The sequence below is a fragment of the Heliangelus exortis genome, chromosome 11 (genome assembly GCF_036169615.1).
Source record: "Heliangelus exortis chromosome 11, bHelExo1.hap1, whole genome shotgun sequence".
NCBI lineage: Eukaryota > Metazoa > Chordata > Aves > Apodiformes > Trochilidae > Heliangelus > Heliangelus exortis.
Window position 1 is genome coordinate 5,881,856 of NC_092432.1, and position 25,904 is coordinate 5,907,759.

A 25,904-nucleotide genomic window follows, 5' to 3' on the forward strand; every position below is an offset into this window, starting at 1 on the left:
AGCCAACCTGGATGATAACTCCATCTGATTCTGATGTTCTCCCCAGCCTAATGTCTTCCTTTACATTTTCAATCTCTTCTTGAAGTAACATGGATCCAATGTTCCTTTGCATTACTTGCATGACAGTGGTCCTTGGAGTTTCCAGCAAACCTGCAGTGTGCAATACACTTCCTGCTCAGGAGGGTTCATAGTCTAAATAGAGGAGAGGGGAAAAAAAAGAGAGGAAGACAGATACAGTAAATAATGGAAATACTGAACAGAAAAATCTGTCCTCCATCTTCTTGTCCAACCTCATGCCTCTGTAGACCTCACTACCCTTCCAGAGGAAGGTCCTTGTGCAGTTATTTTAAAAAAAAAAACAAAACAGCAATGATGTTGTTTTAGAACTTCTATAACCATCTTAAATTTTTTAGTGAATATTACCATTATTTTACTGCACACTCCTTTCTACCAGTAAGTAGACACTACAAGATTTCAGAAAGTATTGCTTCTGCAGCCCAGTAAATCTATTCTATCAAAAATTTCCAGCCCTAGTTTCCTGCTTATCTTGGGTTGTGCAAAACTGTTTGCACATCAGCCAAGCTGTACACAATTTCCACCAACTGTTCTAAAGAAATACTTGTTTCTTTCAAAATTAATGTCTATTTGAATGGCAGCCATGCAGCCAAATGCACCACAGCATCACAGGTCTAGCTCAAAGTGACAAATTAATGATTCAACCTGTGATGAAAATTTGGCCTACTTGTAATGCTTGCAGTAAAGTGTAGATCAATCCACCTCAAATAATCACCAGCAAACTCTAACCAGGACTTCAGGAGGAGGAAGGATAGAAAAAAAGACTAATACAAATGGTAGTAGTGATGTTCTTGTACAATATTGTCAAAAAAACCAATACAGATCCACTGGAGATCAAAGTCAGTCTTGCAAGAGGGTGAGGATACTTTCAGATCAGCTCTCAGCCAAGCAGGAGATTTAGAAGTTATGATACCTGATGTCCCACACAAAAGCGTCCTTTGACAATATTAATACAGATCTTGCTTCCTGCAAACTGTGCAACCATCAAAGCCTAGATGGGCTTTGAATCCCCCTCCTGGATGAACCTGACAGGGTTTGGAAATCCAATACAGAAGTGAAGTCCCAATTTTATCACCAATCACATTACAAACATCTCTCTCTAGAGCCCTGACTGGAGTCTGTGCTTCCAGTCAGGCTGGGAGGGCTCTTTAGAAAATCTGCTTTTGACTGAGTACATTTTGCACTTTGTGTAGGGGCACCTTTGTGTTTATAACAATCTGACTACAAAAAGTAATTAGTGTGTTCAGTATAGTGTCTAAATGGGAAGAGCTTAACTCAGATAATGTTTATTATGATTGTTCTTGTTTTAACCAAGAGACAAAACAAGAGGAAACAAAAGCTAAAGCTGCTGTGACTGAATGGTATTTTAATTTCAAAGAAAAAAGATTTACTTCCAAGGCTTGAGTATTTCCTATGTCCTTATTTATTAGAGTGCATAAAAAGCCAAGTGAGAGGAAATAGCGTTTGCAATGAGAGCATGGGGCTACCCAGATGTTACAGGACTTGCACAGAATTGCTGTCTGAATGTGATTATGAAAGCCACTAAGGCAGGAAGCAGAGCTGTGCTTAGTTTTATTACAGGAGAGGCTATGTGGAAGCACACCTGTGTACTGTGCTATTGCATGTTGCATCTATTATTCACTGCTGGTTTTTGACCTATGACTTTGCTTTTGGTCATGAATGTTTGCCTCCAAACAGTTTGTGAAGAGGCTGCTGTGTAAATGACTGAAATCACTGAGAATCACAGGAAGCGACAAACATTTGGTTCTGGGGTTTGTTTAGAATATTTGCAAACAAAAACTCCACTTTGGGCATGGTATTCTCATCTGAAATAATTCAGTCTCATAATATTTCATAAGAACATTTACATAGAGCTGCCTTGAGAAAAAGAGGCCTGCAAATGAGGAAGAGAAACTTCAAGTTTGGCTTTAATTAAATATATTATTGCATAACCAGGGATATTAAAAATAGTCCACTGCAGATGGACCCATGCTTATATACTGAACTATAAGGTTCCCTTATAGTGAAATATTTCATTGGCAAGTTGCTCATAACTACTTATTGCTGCACCACAGGGCAAGCCAGGCAGTAAGACAGAAATCTATTAAAAACACTTTCTAAAGGTTTCACCCTGGGAGTAAAGTACAGTACTAATTTTTTTATACTAGTTTTGCATAAACACAAGGCCTGGAAACTTCTCCCTCGAAATCTTAAAGCTGGGGTGAGACCTTGCAAAGCCTCTTAGGAGTGCAATACCATGTTTACACTCTTGTCCAGGAGGGGAAGAAAGGAAAAAATGGGTCTGAATAATTTTTCACACCTTCCTGCATGAAGACTGTGCAGGATTTGGAGAGTTAGAAAGGAGAACAAAACTCTGTGGTAGTCAAGATCATCTCACTGGGATCTCTGCCAGCCACCCGTTATGGGAGGAAAATGTTCATTCTCATGGGCTGTTGGGTGGTTATTTGTGGGATTTATCTCCTAGCTGAGAAATCCCATAGCATAACTGGTAGATTTGGTTCTCAGAACCTCTCACCAGTTTCAGCTTTCATTACCAACAGGGAAGACTGAAGACAGCAACCATGAGCCTCGCTCACAGATTTGTCTATATAATTAAGTTACCTGCCCTCACAGAGAGGTCCCTGCACAGTGAACATCTGCACAGAGGCATGGATGAGCAATGGAAACTGCTGCCACACCTGTGCTCCTGAAGAATGGAAAATTTCACTTCAAATTGTCCTATGCAAACTAGGGGAACCAGACAAAAGCAAAATAAATAGCTGTTATTCCAAACTTCAGTGGAGGAGCAGTGGGTGAATGTTAAGTGGGAAAGACTGGGATAAGAGAAGTGATTGAAGATGCTGAGGTGTATAAGGCTTTGAAGGAAAACTATTTTTCTGTGATTGAGAGGATTGCTCCACACAGAGGGTCCAAAGAGAGGGCCAGAAGAAGAAGCCTGGAAGTTTTTTTAGCAGCAGTGATTTCAGCAGATTGAAATAGCCAAACCAAGTCTTCAAGTCAGGAGCACCAGCTGGATGGAGCAACTGGAAAAGTAGCTGAACAAAGGGTTTATGTTTTTCTCCTGTGACTGGGCTGCTGCTGGGATTTTGCACATTCACTGTCATGCCCAGTGCATGTGGAGTGCAGTCAGAGACAAAGAGGAGGGAGGAGAAGCAGTGGGAAGTTGCACAGAAGTTCTGTGAAAAGAAAGTGTGGATTAAAAATAGCATGAAAGCCCCATTCTGATAGTGTGGAGCCAGATGTGACAATGCAAGCTATCTAGAAATAATATGGGTCTCAGATGATGTTTACATGTCCATCTCTGTTTATATTGGTGTTCTATTACCATTATTACAGTGTACTAATGCATGCAGTGCACATGTAGAAGTGCAGACATCCCTGAGCCCTAGTGCAAAGCTGAGTAATTGCATTAATTTATCACACACCTTTGGCTGCTTTACCACCTCCTCCCTCCTGAATACTCTTAGCCTTCCAAACAACTCTTAATTTTTAAAGTGTTTAAGAGGGAGGAAACCAGTAGGGTTCTATAAAGCCTGAATAAGTTACTACATAAAATATCCTGAAACTACATTGGCTCCATCCTTCTTTTACAGCAGTGCAAATTAGGAGTGACACCAGTGTAGTTACACTGCTGCTCTACTAGAAAACAACACAGATCAGATCCAAAATCCATACAGTGGAATTACCTCCAACACTAATCAGGCTTAATATCTCCTGCAAAGCTATTAACCCTAATTAAGGTCACTACAGATCCTTAGCAGTAGTATCTTGCTCATTCATTGATCTAGCTCTTAAAAGCAGATCAGTTTTTGTCAGCACTCCAGAGGTTTCTCCAGAACATCTCATTTCTGCCCAGAAGCAACTCTTAATTTTTCAGCCTAAATGAACTTTTGCTTTGTCAGTTCCCCACAATCAGAAGAGGTGACAAAGTGAATTAAACTCTCTTACAAAATAATCTCACCCTATACAGAGCAGCCCCTCAGCTTGTGGTAACACAGGACAGATCCTGAACCCCTCCAAGGATTAGAATAATCCTCTTGGGCTTCATCACAGCCACTCACACCCATCCATTGTGTCAGACGGATACTTCAATTCATTACTGAATAAAAAACTACAGCAAGGCTTCCTGTTCTAGATTTGCAGGGTTTCAGAGCCATAAGTAAACACGCTGGAGTAATAATTAAAAACAAAAGCCAGACCAGAAAAACAATAGAGAGTAATGCTAGGCTTTCACTTGGATGGGGTTTAGGCATTTGGATCCATAACTACCACACTACACCAGGATGGATAGATAATGTTTGTTATTTTCAAAGTTCTCCCCACCCCTTGACTAGGTCTTTGGTGAGGTTTCTGATACTCACAGCTTCCTCCTGAGACAGGACCATGAAATAGGTTTTTGCTCTTGCTGTCACATCTGCACCACAGAAATTTCCTGGATGCTAACAGTGAGCAGGTAGATTCTTTCTGGTGGGGTGTCCTCATCTCCCATAGCTTCCCTTCCACATCCAGCAGGTGAATGGGGTTTCAAAATTGCCCCCACCTCATTCAGCTCATGGCAGGCACACCTGCAGTGAAGGAGAGTCTAAATTATTTAATACCTTCATAAACAACTGACTCCTGTTGAAAGTTTCAGGTTTTCAGAGCAATCCTATGAATAAGCAGCATTGAGTGATTACATCTACACATGCAGACCCAAAAAGGCTTTCTGGGTGCATGAAGGAATGGTCAGTTGATCTATTTCTTTGGCTGAAGGCAGAAAAACCTACAGACTCTTAGATCTGCTGTAAACATTCAAGTCTCCTTCCATACATTTGCTTACTAAATACAAACCCCCAAGAATCCATGATTCTACTTATTCCATTTGCTCACTGACCAGCCTCATATTTTTCACCTCAAAAACCATGCAAGAAGCGTCTTAAGATATCATCATCACTGCATTTTCCTCCTACAACTCCCCTGCTTCATCCCTTTTTGAAAAACTCCTTTTCTCTCCTTTTAATAGACACAAATGCAAAAACAGAGAGCATGATTCAGGTCTCTGTGCTCATGCCACTCTGACTCATGCCAGCTTTAAATCAGTTTACATGCACCAGTTGCTATCTGCTTTGAGGTTCCATGGCTGAAATCCTGTGATCAGAACCAGCCTTCAGAGTAGCTTAGTCAGCAAAGCAAGCAAGCAAAACCCCCTTGCATGCTCAGATAGGCAGCACTGAATGAATTTAGTTTTTCTCCTCTTTTATATCAGCATAAGAACATCTATATCTCTCCACTGATGTAATTTACAAGAGCACACAGAGGCAGTAGCAGAATACAAAGACAATCCCAATATTTCAATAAAGAGCAAATCTAGACAATGCAATTATCTACCTAGTGATATGTCACACAGCAGGAAAGAAGATTGAATAGTAAAGCTTTTGCATCTGAAATATGTTTATAATTTAAAAGTCTTTTGGATTTGATGGCTTGGTATGTTTGTGTATTATTCACCTCAGTTTGGGAGTGCAAGCAAAGTCTGAAACTAAAGTACTCCAATAGGAAACTAAGATGTTAGGATTTCTACCAGTTTAAAGGGGAGCTCCTCAAGCTACTAGAGACAACTTGGCAGCTCACAAGGACAATCAGGTGCTGGCTTTAGCATCAGTGCAGAGCCATCTGCCTCTGGTGATGCTGCAAAGTCACCCACAAAGCACAGGCCCACCACTAGTTTCCTCCTGTCTTAAAGCTCCTTGGGGATATTCAAAAGGTGGGTGCTGGCACCAGCTCATCTCTCAGTGGCCAAAAACCCTCATGTCAGAATCAGAGCTGTGCCAGTGGCCTCATGCAGCGAGAGAGGCTACAGGCAACAGCACAGAGTTATCCCTTGGGTACCATATGTAAATCCAGGAGAAATAGGAAGGTTGTTTCCACAGTGGCAGGGCAGAATGTCTTCGAGTGCTAAATATGATAGATCTCTTAAAAACATAAGCTTTGAATAACTGAAAATGTTTAATCTTAGAGAGTAGCTTTCCAAGTCAGAAGCAAGGAGTTGCTGGCAGAAATCACAGCACTCCTACTTTTTCAGTGGTCACTCAAGATTTTCCTCCCCACTCCTGACTATTTAATCATTAAGCAAGTGAAATGCCCTTCAGCGATGCCACCCTAGAGTTAAATCATGCTGCTTGCCTGCACTACCGTGTGAATAAAACCTGGTTTCGCAAGGTTTCACAGTGAATCAGTTTTATACAGATGAATCCTGTCTCTGATACCTTTGATATGCAGAATTTGTACATAGCAGAGAGGAAACCTGGCAGTGAATTTCTATTGCTCAAGGTCTGATCTCAATTCACAAAGCAAAGTCTTGAGATTAGAAAATCGCTTCTTGGAAATATTCTATGTGCAGGAACACATTAGGAAGACAGCTTCTTCTTGCACTGGATTTTGATCTATATCTGTTGCCCTATGTTCAGAAGAAAAAAAAAAATATGGAGGGAGAGACTGGAGATGATCTGAGTAAGGAACTTAAGACTTACTGATATAATTCCAAAACAAAGATTACCAAACTCTGCCTGTTTGCTCAAACTCTGAAAAGCTCTGCCCAACAAACTGAGTAGTCCAAGGCAAAATCCGGCTAAGATATCTGAACCTGAAATAACAGATAATTTGTTGATGCTTTTGCAGCAGAGGAATGGAGGTGGGAATAATCTGTGTTTCACAGGAGTTGCAGTTACCATATTTGTAGTTTTCAAACTGGCCATAGGACCTTAGTTAGGCTTTTATGAAAAAAAAGGAAATCTCATCCAACTTGCTGGCAAAGCTAGCTGGCTCTAGAGAGCAGAAAGCAAGGTTTCTTCCAGCTCTCAAGACTACACATCAGCCGTGTCTCATCTTTTAACCTCTGTGACCACCATCACTACACTGCTCATCTCTCCCCTGCCTGGCTGTACCATGCTGTGATAGCAGCCCCACTGTTCCCTCTCCACCCCAAGGTCCTCGTGTCCCCACACAGGTTCCTGGCCCCAGCCAGATCCAACCTCTTGCCATCCTCCTGCTTTCATAACTTGCTCCCAGTTCTGCATAGGCAAGAGTCCCACAGAAAACATTCTCCAAATAATCCCTCCGAAATCAAATCATCACCTAATGGTAACTCTTAAAACCCGCTCAACTTAAGGACAGTAGGTGACAAGACTTTTACTGGCTGTATGTTTTTATGTATAAGCAAAACTGGAGCAGAAGACAATTCAAATGAAGATTTCCAAATACAGGTTCATGCCAGGGTTCTACCAAATTATTCCTAAAGGTTGATTTAATCAGGGCTGACAACCTCTTAGGGACCCAGTCAACCTTTCCTAAGAGATACAAAATAAACAGGGGCAAAACTTTCACATTAAACTGAAACTGAACACATAGGCTTTATGACAGTTGACATCTGCATATAAGAAAATTACATTTGGGTGATCAAAGCTTCTCTCTGACAGGAGCTACTTCCACACATAGAGGTCTGGGGACCTTATGTTTGCCAACAGACACACATACCCCATAGACACTGGGCAGACTTCTCAAGGGGCATCATGAAAACTTGCTCCATGAACTCCAGGCCTAAATCTTCAGCTGTTGCATGAATTTGGAACCAGAACCTGGTAAAGGTAGCCCTCACAGTTACTTTGTGATAGTGTCCACAAAGTTCAGAGTAATGTTAAGTTATTAAAGGGCTCGAAGTGCAAATGAAGTCCCCAGCAGTCCTCTTCCTCCCTCCTCCAGAAGAATAAAGGAGCAGCAAACTTTAAGTGTTGCCTGCAGAGGTTGATATTCACCAAACCATGGCTAACTACCTGTAATTGCTGTCAGGTTCCCAATGCCAGTGATTATATCGAAGAAACTAAACCCTTGCAGCCAGGAATTATAGCTGATTTCCTTACCCTAGAGACAGTTAACTCCCATTAGCTGAGGAGGATCTCAGGGAACAAGCAAGTTGAGAGGGAGGTTAAAAAAGGGTGCCCTGCACTGATGGGATTCATCTGGTTCCTTGAATAGCAGAAAGAAAAAGTTCCTTGAGTAGCACTTGAGAAACTTGAACTTAAGGAAGTTCCTTGAGTAGCAGAAAGATAAATGAAAGCAGCACCTGTACCAAATCAGCTCCTCCTGAGCAGAACCCCAGGTGTCTTTCAGGCACCTCAACCCCAGATTCTGAGCATCCCTAGGAAGCACACACGTTGTCTCAGAGATCTCTCAGTACCTGACCATTCACATGCATAAGAACCTGATGAAACACCCTGAAACTGGTCTTTCCAAAAGCTTCACAAGCACAGATGTTTTGATAAATAAGTGCTGTGTCTGGCAAAGTTGTTTCATCTGCCTTCAGTATCACTAGATTGGGAATCACTTCCATATTCTCTTAGTTGTTAAATGAAGATCTTGAGGGAGGAATAAGAGAGGAGAAGCAGGGGAAGCATAACAGTCTCTTATGTTAAATCCACCTCCTGTGCAAACGCATAAAGCCAGAGAAGTTTGCTGCCTCATGCTGGGAGTCTATGTCTCAGCTTTTAGCAAGGGAACAAACCCCTGGAAGCAGTCTGGAGGCATTGACATGTTTTGCTGCTTACTTTGGCTACTGTCAAAGCATCCTGAGCCCTGCACTCTCTTTATACAAATATGTTTGTGAGGCATTTTTCTGAAAATGGTCACAATGAAAATATCTGTTTAGATCCCTCCACCACCTCACTTCAAAGAAAACTTTAGTTGAAAAGCCTGTTTTAAAATTGTTCAAATACCAACGTCAGCCTTAGTCATAAGAAAATCAAAACAAATGGCTAAACTAAGTCTTCTGGACTATTCTCCTGCGTGCTTCATTTTTTTAAAATTCAAAACAGCATAGATTGTTTCATGTGTGATCTTGTTTGGATGCAAAATACATCCAGACTCTGACTCCTACCTTAGGAGGGTCTGAAAACCTTTCAGAGTGCTTCTAAGGCAGTACACTTGACCCTGCACTTCTGGGGAGCAACCAGCACCAGGCACTAGATGGGAACCAGTGTGAAGATGGCAATTCCTCCTCCAGAGGTAACAAGGCAGCTCTAGATGACTATGAGGCACTCACACAGCTTCTGAAGTTTATTCAACAGCCTATGTTGATTTCTCTGCCTCCTTGGCTAAACAGCTGCTAGTGTATTTTGAAGTCTTAGGTTGTCTTTTGGTGCTATGCAGAATATATCTTGTTCTGGCTTGCTGCAGAGTCTGTATTGCAAATGGAGCTGTGATCAGCTGCTTAACTCCCCTCAGGACCCGACACTGTGACCCTAACATTTTTCCCTGGCAATTCAGGGTTAGAATTCACCTCCAAGATGAAATTAACCCAATGATATTCCCCCAGAATATGACTCAGAAAGAGCTGCTGAGTCTAAGCCCAGTTACTCAAGCTCCCTCCTAGTGCTGGATGAAGATGTGAAGTATGGCACGAAGGGCAAAGGAGCAGAATTTGATAGCTCTGGGTCCCTGCTCATGGTGTGATTGAAATATGAGGTGTTATCTACTTTTCCTTCACATCAGAAGAGTCTCAAACCACTAGCTCTGAAATGAGACCCCTTTGAGGCTCCCCGATAATGCACTTCAGCAAGGATTTCACAATCCAAATGAGCCTTGGTATTTTTGCAAGGCACCAGAATCATGCCAGCACAGCTGCTTAAGCTGAAGGACTGACTCATACAGGCAAGTTCTTCTGCCTCTGTTTCCCCTTCATAATAAAATAAGGATAAAAAATAAACCCTCAGAAGACCGAAATTCTGATACCAGTTCCAACTATTTTTCCTCCTTTTTTAAAATGTCTTTCAATACAGAAGGAGAATGTTTCATGTTTTTTTTTTTTTTTTATTTAACTGCTGTCATTCTCATCTGCTGTTCATCACAATGCAAACCAGGATTTGTTTTGGATTTTTTTTTATATTGATATATGCTTTATCTTAACATGTCAAAAAGCAGAAAAATATTTTGGAATGGAAAAAATATGGGAAATATAATGAGAGAGTGGAATGGAATATAAAAGAGAAAATGCTAAATGAAGAAAAGTGCTAAGAGAATTTATCTAAACCTAACAATATGCATTAAAATAACATGGTTTCCGCAAGGAGAATACCATAGGAATTGATCTAGACCTTTTTTAATACATCAGATATTAAGGGAAAGGACTGGAAGATATCACTGAATTAAAAGGATAGGAGACTGATACAGGGGCATTTAACTATCAAAGTTTTAATTTAATTAGATGGTGGGGTGATGATGGCCACTGGACCTTCTCAGCTGCACACAGTGTCTTGGTTCTAATTCTCTCTGGAAAGCAAAGAGCAGGTGAATAAGGGAGAATGGATCAGGCAGGTGGTCTTTAAAGCTTGCATTGGAAAGAAAGAACAACAGCACATACTAAAAAAAAAAAAAAAAAAAAAAAAATCAGAAGTGCAACAACCACAAGATTATCTTTGTTTTTCCCAAACCTGTTGAAGCTGTAATATGTTCTACACATTAATCTCTCCAAAGCAAGGGCAAGACAATACTGGGGTGACAGGTCACTGCACCAATAAAGCAACACTTTATCAGTGTTTTTGCTCTTAAAAATGCAACCCCAAATTCCTTTCAGATACTCAACTGGCTGATAGAAGTTTTATTTGTAGGTTAAACCATGGAGCACACTGCAGCCCTTATGCCCTCTTAAATCATGCAGCCTCCTTGGAATAAATAAAATTCCCTCTGAGTTGCATTACCCAGAGTTTGTAAATGTCTGGAAGGCATAAACCACTAATGCATGTAATTTTTCTTTTCCCTCCTGCCATTTCTCCAGCTTTCCCACATAGATCGCTGCTTTCTCCCAACCACTTCAAGAAGGGGATATATTTCTGTCTCAGAACCCATGCACTATCTCTCCTGATCCAGGGAGTCAGATTACACTGAGATTCAAAACATATTTCCTTGCTGAACAAATTAGACATTTATTTTACCCCTACAAGAAGCTGTTTGCAAACCAGGTGTGACTTAGAGTGACCACCACCAGATATTCCTTCAGGGAGAATCTGGAAGCCTTGGAGAGAACGTACTTGATCATCACAGCCTGAGTGTAGCCAGGAGCAAGCAACACTTTGATGCACACATGGTGCACAGTATGGAGCTGTGATGGAGACAGAGCTGGGTCCAGTTTCTTTGGATCACATCCTTGGTTAAGGTGTTCCTACAAAAAGCTGGCTCTGCCTCTCCCTGCTGTCCTCTGCAGGCTACCATTTGCCAGCGCAGGAATCATCCTCCAAGAGGTTCTTGTTTTGAGTGCCATTTCTGCCAGATTCACTTTGCATGACATCTAACACTGGGGATTTTTTTTTCTCATCCAAGCAGCTTCTCTCCCCTTCAAATACTCTCAAGTTAGCAGCATATTCAGAAGACACTTTTTGGGCTAACAACATGAATTAAAATAACATTGTGTCTGCAAGGAGAATACCATAGGAACTGATCTAGACCTTTTTTAATGCATCAGATATTTAGAAAAAGGACTGGAAGATATCACTGTATCAAAAGGATAGGACACTGATACAGGGACATTTAACTATCAAAGTTAATGGCTGCCCTGTTGAGTAAAAAATGTATTTTTTTCTCATACAAGCAGCTTCTTTCCCCTTCAAATACTCTCAAGTTAGCAGCATATTCAGAAGGCACTTATTTCTGTGCCTTCTTTTCACAGTATGGCACTCAAAAGCCCCAAATGCCAAAGCCAAGGCGATCTGGGCCACTTCACCTTCCATTTTATGGCTCTCCAGCTCACTAATACAATGCACTCTGTGTCAGAAGTAGATTACTTGGGTTTGAGTACTTGGATTAATTTTTTTTGCATAAACTATACCTGGAGCTCTCTCAGAAACATTTTTACAGTCATCCTGTTCAGCGTGAGCTGTCACTGCTTCTTATCCTCCCTTAATGCAAACATTGATAAATCTCAGAGGTGTGTGCATCCAAGGCCTTCTCTATTAGCAACCAAATCAGTGCTTCCATGCAAGAGTTTTTCTCTTTTAATACCACCGCTAACAATTCTGGGATGAACTAACTGCAGCCAAGAGCAAAGGCAGAAAAAAGTCCCTCCTCATTTTTGTACTCAGAGTGATGGCAATAATAAACTAGTAAAATTTTTCTTATACATCTGTGGGACACTAGAGCTGTCTCAGATACTTATCCTTGTAATTTAAAACTCCACTTGTATTCTGTTCCAGGTTTAACCTCCAGAAACCTTTGTTACAAAAAAAGGACATTTGTTTGGCTTCTCGTGGTGTTTGCCTCCACAAGACTCACAACGCTAAGACTGGCAGCATATCCAAGAGCTGCAAACAGATTAATTACTTAGTACAGACTGAATTCAGATAAGGATACAAAAATCAATGAGCTTTTCAAAACTCCCATTGACTCACGTGACTTCTGCCTATAAAACTGATTCAGAAATGTTAAGACAGGAGGGTTGTGCAGTCTGCCTCTGGTTGCAACAAATGCACAATTTTGCCACTGTCTTCTGGTGAAAAAAAATAGATATATTGAGGGTGGATGAGGGCTGAAAGTAAATACTACCAGGATTCCTGATGCTGAATTATTTTGGCATGAATGTGGCTCTATAAAGCTTGCAGGATGTTGTTTTCAGTGAGTGTGTGTTTGCTCATGAATCTTTTTGCCCATCTGGTCAAGGCCAGTGACCTGTAACCACACCTTACATGCTTGGCTTTGAACCTTTCAAAATCCATCTGTAGGGTTTTTTTTTGTTCATTCCAAAGGCAGGAGCTCTATACAGCTCTGAGATTTTGCATGCCTCTACAGCCAGATTACAAACGCCTGCATGCCAAGAAGTTTCTGTGTCTGTTTTTATACCTGGGACTCTTGCAATGGATAAATAAACACTGAAGTGGCACAACTAGTTCTTTGGTGAATAGGCCTGAACTGGCATTTGCTAACAAGTCACTGCTTTCACTTCATTTCCTCCTTCTCTTAGGAGGGTTTCTCTCTCCTTGGGCTCCCTCTTTTTTTTTTTTTTAATCATTATTCTTACTTTTAAAACAACCAAGAATCTTTCTCAATGCCCTGCATTTCTTTGAACCTCCAATCACTGTAACTAATCACTTAATTGTGGGCTGGTTGGATATACCAGGCATTCCAAATAAGCTTTACCAGGCAGCAGGCAATCCAACCCTGCCAGGTTTCCCAACTGCCCTCGGCTCCGTGGAGTGAATCCAAGTGGGTTTGGCAAGTCAGCTGCTCCCACCACCCACACACCCTCACACACCTCCTGGTGTTTTATTCACCAGGCAACTTTCTTCTCCCTCTCATCCCACCCACCACAGTTGCTCGGCCAGGAGGGAAATTTGTAGTTCAGCAGTTCAAAAGAAAGCTCCTTCATTCATCCTGCACTGAAAACTGTGGCAGGGGCACGGCTGCTCTGTTCTGACTTGTCTGGAGGGATCAAGATGCTGCAGCACTGAGCTCCCACCTGAAAAGACACTTGGAAGTCCTCCTGCTGTCACACTGAGCAGTGTCTGGCAATGCAAGACTTTGGCTTGCTCTGAAGCCTGGAGATGAGTGGGATTCTCTGCTGACATCTGAAAAAGTTTCTTGCTGCCATGGCAAAGCTTCTCACAGACATCCACCCTCAGCTTTTCTAATAAAACCATGCAAGCTCCATGACTACATAAAGCTCCAGTGAATAAAATAGAAGAACCTAAATAAAAGCAAAGACGTTCAGCATTATAAGAACGTCAAACAATGCAAGGATTTTTATTTTCATGCTTTATGACTTCCATCACTGTTTTTATTCTCCTTGCAACATGCTCAGTATTCAGGCAATATTAAAAGCACCTGAATAGCAAGCTCACAAAAAAGATACAGCCAGCACTCAAAACTTTGGGATTTTTTCACCATTTATCTACACCTATGAAAAAATCTGAATTAAAACACAAGTTAATATTACTGGAGAAGCAACAAAAATACCTTTCTGCCTCCAGATTCCCAGCTGCCTTTTCATAGGAATCATCTATAAAAATGCACTTCCTGAAGTCCTGCTGACACTATTTGCTGATTATAGTGCACAGGGATTACCTGACCTGATAAAGGTGCTTTTTTCTTCCTTTAACAAGGAAATGCTTATCTCAGAAGGCAAATGGTATTTCTCAAAAGAAGCAGGGCAAAGTTGGGAAGAAATATTGAATGCTGCATTTCTTCACTGATCACAGAAAATAAAAAGGATATATGAGTGAAAACTCTATCTTTCCTTCCACCCCTTGCAAATCATCTGTATCTGAGGCAAACTCATTTGGGAGGTATTCAAAATGCTGCTCAAGGAAAGGTGATGCCCTGGTCCCAAAGTCACTTATACCATTTCATTGCGAGGTTACTCTCAGATCAGTGTGAAACAAATAAAAGGAGATCAGAGCCCTACCTTCTGCCACCTCACTCACCCTGGCTTGGAAATAAATGCAGTTTAAATTAAGGAGCTAATTGAATGAAGTTGTTCTATGTGATGCCTGCTTAGTGCTCAGGGCTTGTGCTGATCCATCCCTGCTCCCTGCATAGTGCTCTCCCACAGCTTTTTTTGTGAGCCCATGAGATAAACAGAGGCCCAGGGACAGTGACAAATCTGGCTGAAGCAAGCTTGGGTTTCTTACATCTTCATCTCACCCCTCCTGCCTTATCTGTAATTAATATCTCTAAAAAGCTTTGAACTTTCTGCTTCTCTTATCTCAGCAGTGGTGCAGCCCCTGGATGCAACGATCTGAAACAGCCTCCTGATGTGATCTAGGCTGGCAAAAAGGAAGAATCTCAACCTGCTTATCAGTTGCTTTGCAGTATGAAACATGACTGCAGTCAAGCACTTTGTGCAAACTTTAATATTAATGTGGTGGTTTTGGTCAGCAGGCTAACTCTATTCCATTTTGATTCAGATCCAACTGTGATTTTCTGCAGTGAGTGACCAGGTTTCTCAGCAGTTTGTTTCTGCAACGACTTGGGTGATAAGTAGATGCCTGCAGAACACAAGAAACCTCAGGGAGGCATAAGAAGTGGTTTATGAACCAAACCATCTGCTGTTCCCAGCACTGTCAAAATATAACCCACGTGGCTAGTTTGATTCCTCTGTACATCTACAAATTTCTTTCCATGAGGGGTATAAAGTACAGCAAAGGTTTTAATTTGCAACAAACAGTTGCACAAAGCAATTTACAATTAAAAGATCCAAAATAATTCAGCACTAGCCTCCTTAATTTTTTTTTAATTTCTACTATCTGTAATTACAGACATGAAATCCAGGTAATAAGTGGGTTACATTTTCTGCTAAGAAAATTATGCCGATAATTATAGGCACATGTTCAACTGAGATATTGTGGCATCCAGTGCTTCTACAAAGATAATAATTGTCAACCTTTGCACTGTAATTAAGTCTAAATGGGAATCCTAATCATTTTCCAAATGAGCAAACAGTAAGCCTATCTCAGTTGGCTCTTTTTGTGGCAATGAATGAAACTGATTTATTCCATGAGTTAATTAAGTTTTATGAAAGCCCATCCCCCCCTCTCCTCAAAACCCATATTGTCAGCAAATATTTGAACTAATTAGTTCTGTATTGTTTTAATGCTTTGTGATAACATTACCTGCATCTTCCTATTAGGAGCCCTCGTTTCCTGCATCCTCGATTTTGAGTTTCCCCCCTTGGAGGTACTACTACTTTGCCTTTGATTCACCTGTTTCTTGGGTTCATGGCCTTCTTTTCCTTTTGAAGCTGATGATTTCAGCAAGGCCCAGGAACAAAAGAGGATGCTATGCACCATAGTGCTCAGCTTTCCTTACAAATGCTCTTTATGCCCAACCGTGATCTAACAGGCTCAGCATAAGCAATCTCCTCTCACAGGCTTTCTTTTCCCTCCTATTCATCTGGGATACTTTTTCCTAGGAAATGCCTGTGCAGCCAGCCCAGCAGCACTCTGCAAAGCATGGACCACATAGGGAGGTCCTGTGCATGGCTGGATGCCATGGATCATCCTGGGTAAAGCATCAGACTTCATGGGCTAGCCAGAACCAACATGTGTCAGTCTTGCCTTCTCCTACCCCACCCAACACATCATCATCATTCACTGTACTTAAAGAGGTCCTTCAACCTCCCTGTTTGAATTGCTAAATTCCTACAAAGAAACCAACTTTCCAACATACTCATGTAACTATGAGAGAGAAGAATCAGAAAACTTCCACACCATTTAATATCCTGCTCTGCCAAGGAAGCCAATGCACCCATCCAGGGGACCCATCCATGGCTTCAGTGAGTGGCTCCAGGAGGTGCCACAGCTAGGGATGGAGAAGGGGCAAATTTTGGAACTACTCATCAGCCAGTACCATCAGCACAGGTACACAAAGTCAGTGCAATACACTGATTTTTTAGAACTGAAGAGCAGGGATTTTCTTGCCCACTATCTTCGCTCTCTTTCTGCCTTCTCTGTTCTTTCTGCCCCTCAGTTGTTTGCCTAGAAGGACACATTTATTCTTCTTTTCATGAAGGACTTGAGCTGAAAAATAAATGCAGAGCAAAATGTTTCCAATGCACTTTCCCAAATATAATGATTTGTGCAATTTAGTGGAAAAAAAAAAAAAATCAGTGCTGAAAAAAGACATGTGCTTCCTGTGGCGAGAGCACCTGAAAGGCAATGAAATTCCATTACCTGAAACAAGCCCATAAACAGCATTACAGAGCAGCCACTTGTCAGTGCTAGATGCTGTTTGTGGGAAGCCACTAATTGCAGCTTTCATAAAACGGTTTGACTCCCTTCCAGGCTGATGCTCAGTGCATTCCAAGTGGCTGATTTAGAAGCTGCAGAAAGCCAAATGCCCCAGCCATGGGGAAAAGCTGCCACTTTGGGACTCCCTAAGGAGAGTTCCCCAGCTGAGAGAGATGTTGGCCACTTCTTGTCACCAGCCTTCCCTGCTGTCTGTGTCTCCTCTTGCCTCAGAGCAGTCATGAAAATCGGGGACCTATGGGAGGAGGATTGGTAGCACATGTTGGAAGGGACAGACTCTGCTTCCAGCAGATTCCTGAGGTTTACAGTTATAGGGAAATTAGGCACAAAGACAAAGATTGCAGTCCATTTGCCTAACCAGAGACAGTTAATGTTGCTTGCGATGTAATACTCAAGGCCTCATGTTACTAGCAGGTATGATGCTGGTGCTTCAGAAAGCCTTTTTCTTCCTGGAAAAACAGCTGGAGGTCATGTGTGGCACAGCGAGCATCCCAGGTAGGTTGGGAAGGCTCCAGTTGGGCAACAGTCATGGCACAAACGACTTTCCTATGGTCATACCCACAAGTAGCTATTTCCAGCCTAATGCTCTAGCAAAAAAACCTTTCTTTCTAATTGCCTTTCTTCTGAAGTAACATGGCCTCTTATGGAACAAAGAAAGGAAATGAAATTTAAGTCAGACTTCTCTTCTTCATTCTGAATCCAAAACACACATGCTTCACCTCTGACCTTAGGATTGCTTCATAGCTTGCCCAGTGAATCTATCCAGATGACACAAAAGAACTGGCTTGATTGGTGGGAAAACTGGCAGGCAGCAGTGTGATTCATCAGTCCTGTCAGAGCACCCAGAGGAGACAATCTGCTGATGTTTGGATAGTTTGCATGTTCTTATCTTAGTGGAACTTGTTCGCACAAGCAAGGTTTGATTTTGTGTTATCCTGAGCCTTGCCCTGTACTTGTCCTGGTAGCTGAAAACAAGTTAGGTTGGCCAAAGGCTCTAAAATTCTCACCCTTTTTTAAAATAAAAAATAAACTGATTGATCAATTTTTAAAAAGAAGAAAAAAAAACAAAAAAAAAAAGAGAGAGAGAAAAAACAAGAACAGTATTTTCAGTGGCTCATGAGCTGGAAAAACATTTTTTAATGAGGAAAAAAAAAAAGATTAAGGCCACTCAGCAGCTGAAAAAGCAAGCACTTATTAAAACAAAATATTTAATGTTCACAGCCATTCAATGGTTGGAAAAGTGTGTTCTAATGACCAAGTTTAATAATGTTTAGAGCCACCCAGGGCCTTGAAAACTTCTTTCCTAACCTCGTTTTAATAAATAACATACATGTTGATCCCACATGTAGGGAATTAGAGACAAAACCACTTCTGGGGAGAAAAGGGTTAAAACCCTAGAGCTCAGAGTGTACCCCAGTGTGAACTGAGAGAAACTGGAGACAGAAACTGGTGAGAGAAAAGGCTTCAGAAAGCTGAATTCTCTGCTACTCTTCCCACTCCAGCACCCAGAGGGTCTCCACATCATCCCAGTACAAGACAACACTGGTTTTCCATTGCCAGGAAAAGAGGGGAGATGGTGCCTGCCCAGACATCCCTTGCATCTTCACAAACTGAAGGCACTGGGGACTGTAGGTGGGGTGAAGTTGTGCCTGCAAGCATGCTGTGACAGAAGGCATTCTTCAGTTCCATAATTTAATGGCTTGTCCTGAGCCAGCATCACAGATTTAGTCAAAAGTTCATCATATTAACACAGATTGTATTTGCTGGAGAACAGTCCTGCTTTAATTGTTTCTTATATGGAACTGTTTCCTATATGGCCCCTGCATATTGAAAAATGGTCTTAATTTTACTGCACTGAAAAAAAAAAAAAAAGTACTCATGGTGTAATCCTAGGAGAGCTGAGGTCGTGCAAACCTCTGAGCCTTGCAGCAGCAGAGACTGCCTCGAATTTGAAAGATTCCTGCAATTTTTTGTCAGTATTTCACATTCCTCTAATTTTCATATGTGGAAAATAAGTGCCTGGGGTCATCTCACCTTGTTGACGGGGATTCAGGGAGTTGTTCTGAATCCCTCTGTGCATTTGGAGCCTTTCCAGAAGCTCAGCTAAGTACCTGCAGAGCAATTTGTCTTTGCAAAAATATTTTGCCATTTAAAGCCACTAAGTGGCAGGGAAAAGCAAGCCCTGAAAATATATGTTGTGCTTAGCCCTGGCTCATAGCTGTACATGCTGAGGGTTTTAAATGTAATGCAGTAAACTCTTCCTAGGAAAACCAGCTCCTGGGCTGCTGCTCAGGGTACCTTTTCCACCCAGCAGAAAGAGGAGAAATCAATGGATGTTAATCAAGGTATCAGATATAAGAGAGATCTATCAACAAATAGAAATAGGACCAGTCTGCTGGCACGGTGCCAGGCATCTGGCCAAGGCTTTCTACAAATAAAGATACAGTAAGCTACAGCAAATGCTCCCAGCAGAGCACCAAGATGACAATCAGCTGCAGTGTTTCAGGTCCTGCTTGCAGGAGCCTGTGGTGCCCATCTGACCCCACATCAGTGACCAACCCGCAGCTCAGACTGTAATTAAGATGATGACAGGAATTGCTCTGTACATCTGACTTCAGCTGCCTCAAAGGAACAACTGACATTTCTTGGGTAAAACTGGAAGCTTCAGCTGTTTAATTTCAGGTGGCATTCATTTGCAATGTCCCAGACTGTTGCAGTGACATCTGGTTGAAGGAAGGTCCCCAGAAGGGCTCAGTAACCTGCATGCTTGCAGTGTCACAGCTTCACCCTTCATCCCCAGTGAAACAGTTTTCTGTTCAGAGGGAATACATACCAGTTAGCTTTCCCCTGTTGAAATGCTGGCTTTTGTTCCCAAATAAAGGGCATGCACAGCTTTGGTGAAAAGCCACATCTGCCAAGAGGCATCAAGTGATTTGCCTCTGTCAGCTGCTTCAGATGCTGCCCATGGCCAGTAATGGGGACACCTCCATGGCAATATTTGGGGTTCTGGAGCTTCAGGGGAGAGGGATGCCAGAAAATCAGAATCTGTACAGTGATACAAGGAGTTAAATGGAGTTTTTAGGGTGCAGCATGCTGGGAACCACCCATCACACAGCCTAAGCTAAGATATCAAACAAAATAATTTGAAGAAGTGTACCTATATCACAATACCCTGCCTGCCTCAAATGAGCCCTTTCACAGTTTCCTTCAGCTCAAGCTGAACTCTTTCCATGAAGGAAGAGTTCAGCACTGAGATGCAATATTAGAAAAATCTGCAACATGGAGAGGTGGAGGCAAAGCATGGACTCAACGCAGTGACCTGCCTTGCTGATACCCCACAGCACCCAAGCAGTTGGCCAGCTGGTGAACTGGGTTTCCATTTCACTCCATAAACAATTCAGATATCTGTGCACCCCAGATATCACACTCCCCTCTGATACACAGCATCCGCTGTCAGGAGAATCCCTCAGCATGAAGGGAAGGAAAGGGGTCTTTACCCCTCCTCAACATTGAGAGATTGACATTTCAAACATCTCTTGGCTCCTGTACCCACCTGGGTTGCTCCCTCCTTACTACCAGCCCCCAAATGTTGAGGTATTCCTAAATATCACGGGAGTTTTCAATCACTGACATAGCTTGGATACAACTTTTTTTACTTTTCTGGCTACCATGAAACCAAGAATGTGGCCTCTCCTCCCTCTTTCCATTTTAAATTATTTTTATTGGAGCTGAGATGGAAGTCACAGTGGTGCTAGAAGAGCAGACAGGGAGGGCTGCAAAATATAAATGTGGGCAAGGTCTTGATTACTGGGGAAGGATCCTGGGGTAAAAAAAGCAACCAAAGCTACAAAAAATTGAAGTTAGCAGTTCAACAGGACACATCTGTTGCTGCTCTTAGCAATATTCAGGCATCCTGTAAGAAACTAGCTGTTCCTTCTCATGGGACCTTTTCCCATTTTCTGCAAACATCCTGATCAAATTCTACAGCTTAGCATCCCTGGCAGCTCCCACCACCTGCTCTTTCTAGCTTCTAGCCCTGGGTTTGTCCAAGCTCTCACAGATCCTGTGCAGATGAGAGCAGGCTGCAGGAATCCTGGGGAGGAAGCACGTCTTTCTCTAGATCTAAATGAAAAATGCCCCGGATCCAGCTTCCTCCTCTTAAGCTCGTACAAAACCCACGTACAGTTGGCTCCTGAGGAGTTGCAGGGAACCACCTTAAGCCGTGTGACAAGTTTGACAACAGCTGCAGCAAGATTAATGTTTTAACTACATTAGTAACCTTATTGGGACTAAGTGTTTTTTCACCCATGTGTTCTTGCACAGTGGTCCTGGAGTATATATTTCCCCACTGGGAATGTTATACTTTAAACAAGAAGAGACAGGATTCTATGCTCTCCTATACTAAATTTTCACTCAATTCCCAACTAATTTATTGGGATTCAAGTAATGCAAACAATCCAAAACAGAAACAAAACGCCAGAGCTGCGGCGTAAGGATGCTAATACTCAGCAGTGAAGGGGCAAGGAACAAGGAATAATATTCTGCTACAAAAGGACACCCCAGCACATCCCAAATTGCTGCTAGTCCAGAAAGTTGTATAGGGCAAGATCTCAGGAGCAAACAGTATGAAATAAGTTGGGAATAATAGATCATTGTCAGGAGAAGCCAAAGATAGTGAAGTGAAGCTTGCATGGTTAAGAGAAATAAAAGGAAATGGAGAAGAAGAGTTGTGGTTGTTGATGTGAAGCCTGTGCTCACCTTGAGCTCTGCTGCTAAGAAAAAAGGGGAATGGGAAATGAGGTATGGTGGGAGATGACTGGAAACAAGAATGCTTCAAATTTTCCTGAAAAACAAGAAAACAATCAAAATTAAATCAGCAATTTACTCACTTCCTAGCACAGTCTTGAAACCTAATTATAGCCATCTCTTTAGGATTATTATGATTTATTTAATTGAATCTTTTTTTTAACAATTTCTCAGGAAAAAAAGAAGAAAAAAGAAAGAAAGAAAAAAAAAAAACTCTATCTACCAAGCTGTGTTGAAATATTCTCATAGTTTGTCTGACAGCTTCTGTCAGCTGAGTTAAGCTGCAGAGATGGAGCTTTCCCTGATGTTTCTGTCACCTTTCTTTGAAAAAATAAATAATATATACATATATATGGACTAAAATTGTCAGAAGACACTCATTACAATGGTTTTCTCAGCCACCTTTGTTCTCAAAGCATCCCAGAGGTATGTAGTTACCACAGGGCATTCAGAATGCAATTTTTTTAGAGAAGGAGAAACAAATGAGTGAGGGGAATCCTTCAGGAATTTCTGCTGCTCCAAATTTCCTGCCTCACATCTGAAGAAGTCCATGTAAGCAAAGACAAAACAACTGTTCTTCAAAAAATACCCACCAGGCATGGGCTGTGGGGCAGCTGTTGAAGTGGACACATTTATAACCACATCACAGTAGTCCACAAAAGCAACACAAATGCAGCTTGTGCATGATGAGGCCGATGTTTTATATGATGAAAGTAAATTGGCTAAGGAAGTGTAGGAGCACCAAGACCTTTTCTGTCATCTCATCTGAAGTGGTACCAGTGGTACTGAGGTCAACAAGCAGGACTGTTACAGAGTTAGCTTCTGGCTGCAACTGTTTTGAGGTGAATTCAACTTTGGGCCTGGAAAAACATTTTAAATTTATGCAGAAAAAATTAATGAGGCTTTTAGTAAAGGATTGCTATAAGATGAAAATGTCTAAGTAGCTCTAACTACAGTAAATCCTGATTTCAAAAAAATGTAGTATACTAAAAAATATTAGTAAACTTCACATTGTTTAAAGGTTAAGCTCAAAAAATCAGGAAGACTGCAAGAACTTTGTAAGTCTGGGATTGGAAAATGAAGTGGGAAAACATTGAGATGCTACTGAAACATCAAGTGAAAGAGTTGAAAATATTTAAAAATTCAGCACTTTGCTTTTTTTGAAAAAACCCAAACCTTTGCAGTGAGTGTACCAGGCTCTGTGTTAGAAAATGGAGGCCTCTAAATCTGCAAGTATCATTACAGTGCATGAACACGAGGAGTTAAATCTTCCTTTCCCTTGACAGGATTATTTCTTTTTCCTCCTGCTCTGGGAACTAACCTGGTTAGACTCCTTGGAACAGCTGTTTTCTACCATCCTTGCCATCTGTTTTTCAAATTACCCAGATATTAAGTGATTATTTCTTATTATTTCAGTCTGAGAGCATCTGGAATTCTTGAAAACTCCAATCATTTCAGGTCTCCCTTCCACCTCTTTTACATCCTGTCTTCCTCTCTTTGGTCTCAGCATTAATTTTTCCCCTAACACGTCCTTGAACTTAAGAGATCTGGCAAGTTCTCAGTTCAGAGGGTCCAGGCATACACACAGAGCAAAGGGTATTAATTATTCTTGATGACTCCTGACTACTTCCAAAATCTTGTCCTTCTACTAATCATTCTAAGGGAAAGGACCATCTGAATTGCTAAAATGCTAGATGCTAAAATTGCTAAAAAAAATTGCTAAAATGTCTGCTGTTGGAAGATTATTCCTCAAAAGTCTTTAGGGAACATAAACTACCTGAGCAGTGCTCAGCCTTTTCCTAAAATGAGGAAATTGCTCTCTCCTTCTCCTTCCATCCAGTTACCTCCAATCTCTGTTCCTAGAATCCACGACCTTGCTGCCTAACTTGAGGTCTATGCCAAAGGTGAATTGGTGTCTAAGATGCAGAGCACAGGCCTTAAGAGCTCAGTGATGGAATATTAACCCGTAAATGTATAAAGTGAACATCAAACAGCAGGATGGAAGCTGGCAGTAAATGAGTGGAAGGAGAGAATGACTGAATACATTAAAGAAAAGAAATGTGATGTCCAAGTTCACAGCACAAAGCACTTCACAGATCTGTGACAGAATGCAGTCTCGAGGCTTTAAATGCAGCAAATACATTTTGATGGTTTTCTAACAAGATATCGCATATTCTTCAATTCCCCACCTGCTGCCTGTGTCATGCAACATGCATCCTAGCTCAGACATCCCTCATGATGACTGCACTTGGTTTTCCCTCTCCAAACCACCAAGCACACCTCTGCCCCTCTCACACCAACCTGCACTGCTTCATAAGGGGTCAAGCACTGCAGCACCCCCAGAACACAGGACTTAAGATTTCCAGTTTGCTTTTCCTACACATATTCCTCGATGGAATACACCCGGAATTCAAAATGAGTTTTGTCTGCCTGCCTTCAGGTCAGTTGTGGCCATTTCTTACTCTTTGTAAAGGTTACGGCTGTCAGCACTCTGCTGCTTTGATGTAGCAGTTGGCCCCTAAGAGAAGCACAGAGACGTTTGCAGCTTCTCCTGCTGTCACAACAGCTTCTCCTCACCCCATCGCCAAGGCTTGGAGGGACCTTACGTTGCAAGTCAGTCTCTCTCTGTCAATAAACAGTGGTGGTGGGTTTTGCAGCCAGAGTTGTCCCCTCCAATGTGAAGGAGCAGAAGGGGGGTGTGACCCCAGCCTGGAACAGACCCACAATGTTGGGTCCCCTTCCACACATCTGAGGGTGATGAGTTGTTGGGCTGCTGAGACACTGAGAGGTTTGGAATCTGCCTGAGCATGACTGAGAGGGAAAGACACAAGTGATGTGCAGGATCTGGGAGTGCTGTGTTATCTCTTACTCTGACAGAAAAATCTTCACTACATCCTGGCCATGCTGTGGTCTATGAAGCCACCCATGGCAGATAATCTAGGCCAAAGAAGCTGTACCAGGGCAGCTACACAGCTTTTGGGGCTTAAGGGGAGGATCTCTATGTGGTAGGTGTACTGCTTAGTTTGAAATGAGGATTTAGCACCTTTAGCACATCATGGTTGACAACCCTTAATGACAAGTCCCAGGTCAGCAATGAGAGGATGACCTTTGAGCTAGGACCACTGTAGTCTACAGGCTCATAAGCAAATAAAATGAAATTAAAGCAGTGTCCATCAAGAATCACAGACTGGAAAAGGACCCTGAGAAGTATTACTCTACCTTATGAGTCTGGACTGGACCAGGCTGAGCATAGGGGAACCCAGGACTGAATCTGTGCTGCTTTCTAAAGCTATCTGACACCATTGCTGCTGAACTGGCACCACTGAGAGCATTGAATAATGGGTTGAATTTTTGTCTCACCTGGATTTTGAACACTCAGCAGCTCTCAGACACCAACGCCCTTCCTCACAAGCACATCCATCATGACTGGCATTGATGGATTAGCCAAGGAATGACTGGACATGAACTAATGAGCACCACTGGGCTAAGGCAGACTCATGGCAAAAGAGAAGCATAACAGGACCTTTCATTCCACGGGATGCATCTGCGCTGGAGACCTTGCCACAGGTCTGCAAACCCATAAGCTTCTAAATTGTTTGGGATGCAGAACATCATACAGCTTATGACAGCAACTCAGGGTGTAGGTAGGGTCCTTGTCCCTCCTCTATGGCCTTCCCATAGCCCACAGGGCCAATCAAGTTCAGCACCCTCTGTAGAGATGTCCAGACCCACCTGTCAGGGTGGGATTAAAGAGTGCAATGAGTAGCAGTATAATATCTGCCAGTGTTGACACCAACACTATGACTGGATGGAAGCTGTGATAATTGGATCGTCTTCTGAAACACAGCTTGAGAGACAGGTGGGTAGAGATAGTTCCCAGAATCACAGGGGAAAGTGAGACTCAAAGGCCACCTAACAGCCTCAAAACCTCTGCTATGTCAGTGTCTGAAAGGGAAAATCTCTCCTAAAGGCCAAGGGAGCCATTTCCTGCAGCTATGTCCTAGGACCAAGCTCTCAGTTGCCATCCTCAAACTTGCTCCAATCCTGCCTCAATCCTCCTTCTCTGTTCTCTCTTCCAGATCTACGTTCACAGATCAGTCTTTACATGCTCTGGTAGAAAACTCTCTGTTACAAAAATTTTTCTGATGCAGAATTACCTAAGAACCTCAGAAGTAATCAGTTTTAGCTGTGAAAGGCAATTTTTTTCCTCTTCATAAGACCCTCTCCAGAATATTTTATCTA

At 42.0% G+C, this 25,904-nt stretch overlaps 1 long non-coding RNA gene across 2 annotated transcripts in view; it reads left to right on the forward strand.

The window, feature by feature from the left end:
- LOC139800807 (uncharacterized) overlaps positions 1-25,904 on the forward strand; it is a 369,707-nt gene that overhangs the window by 283,764 nt on the left and 60,039 nt on the right. The gene's annotated exons all lie outside the window — the stretch shown is intronic.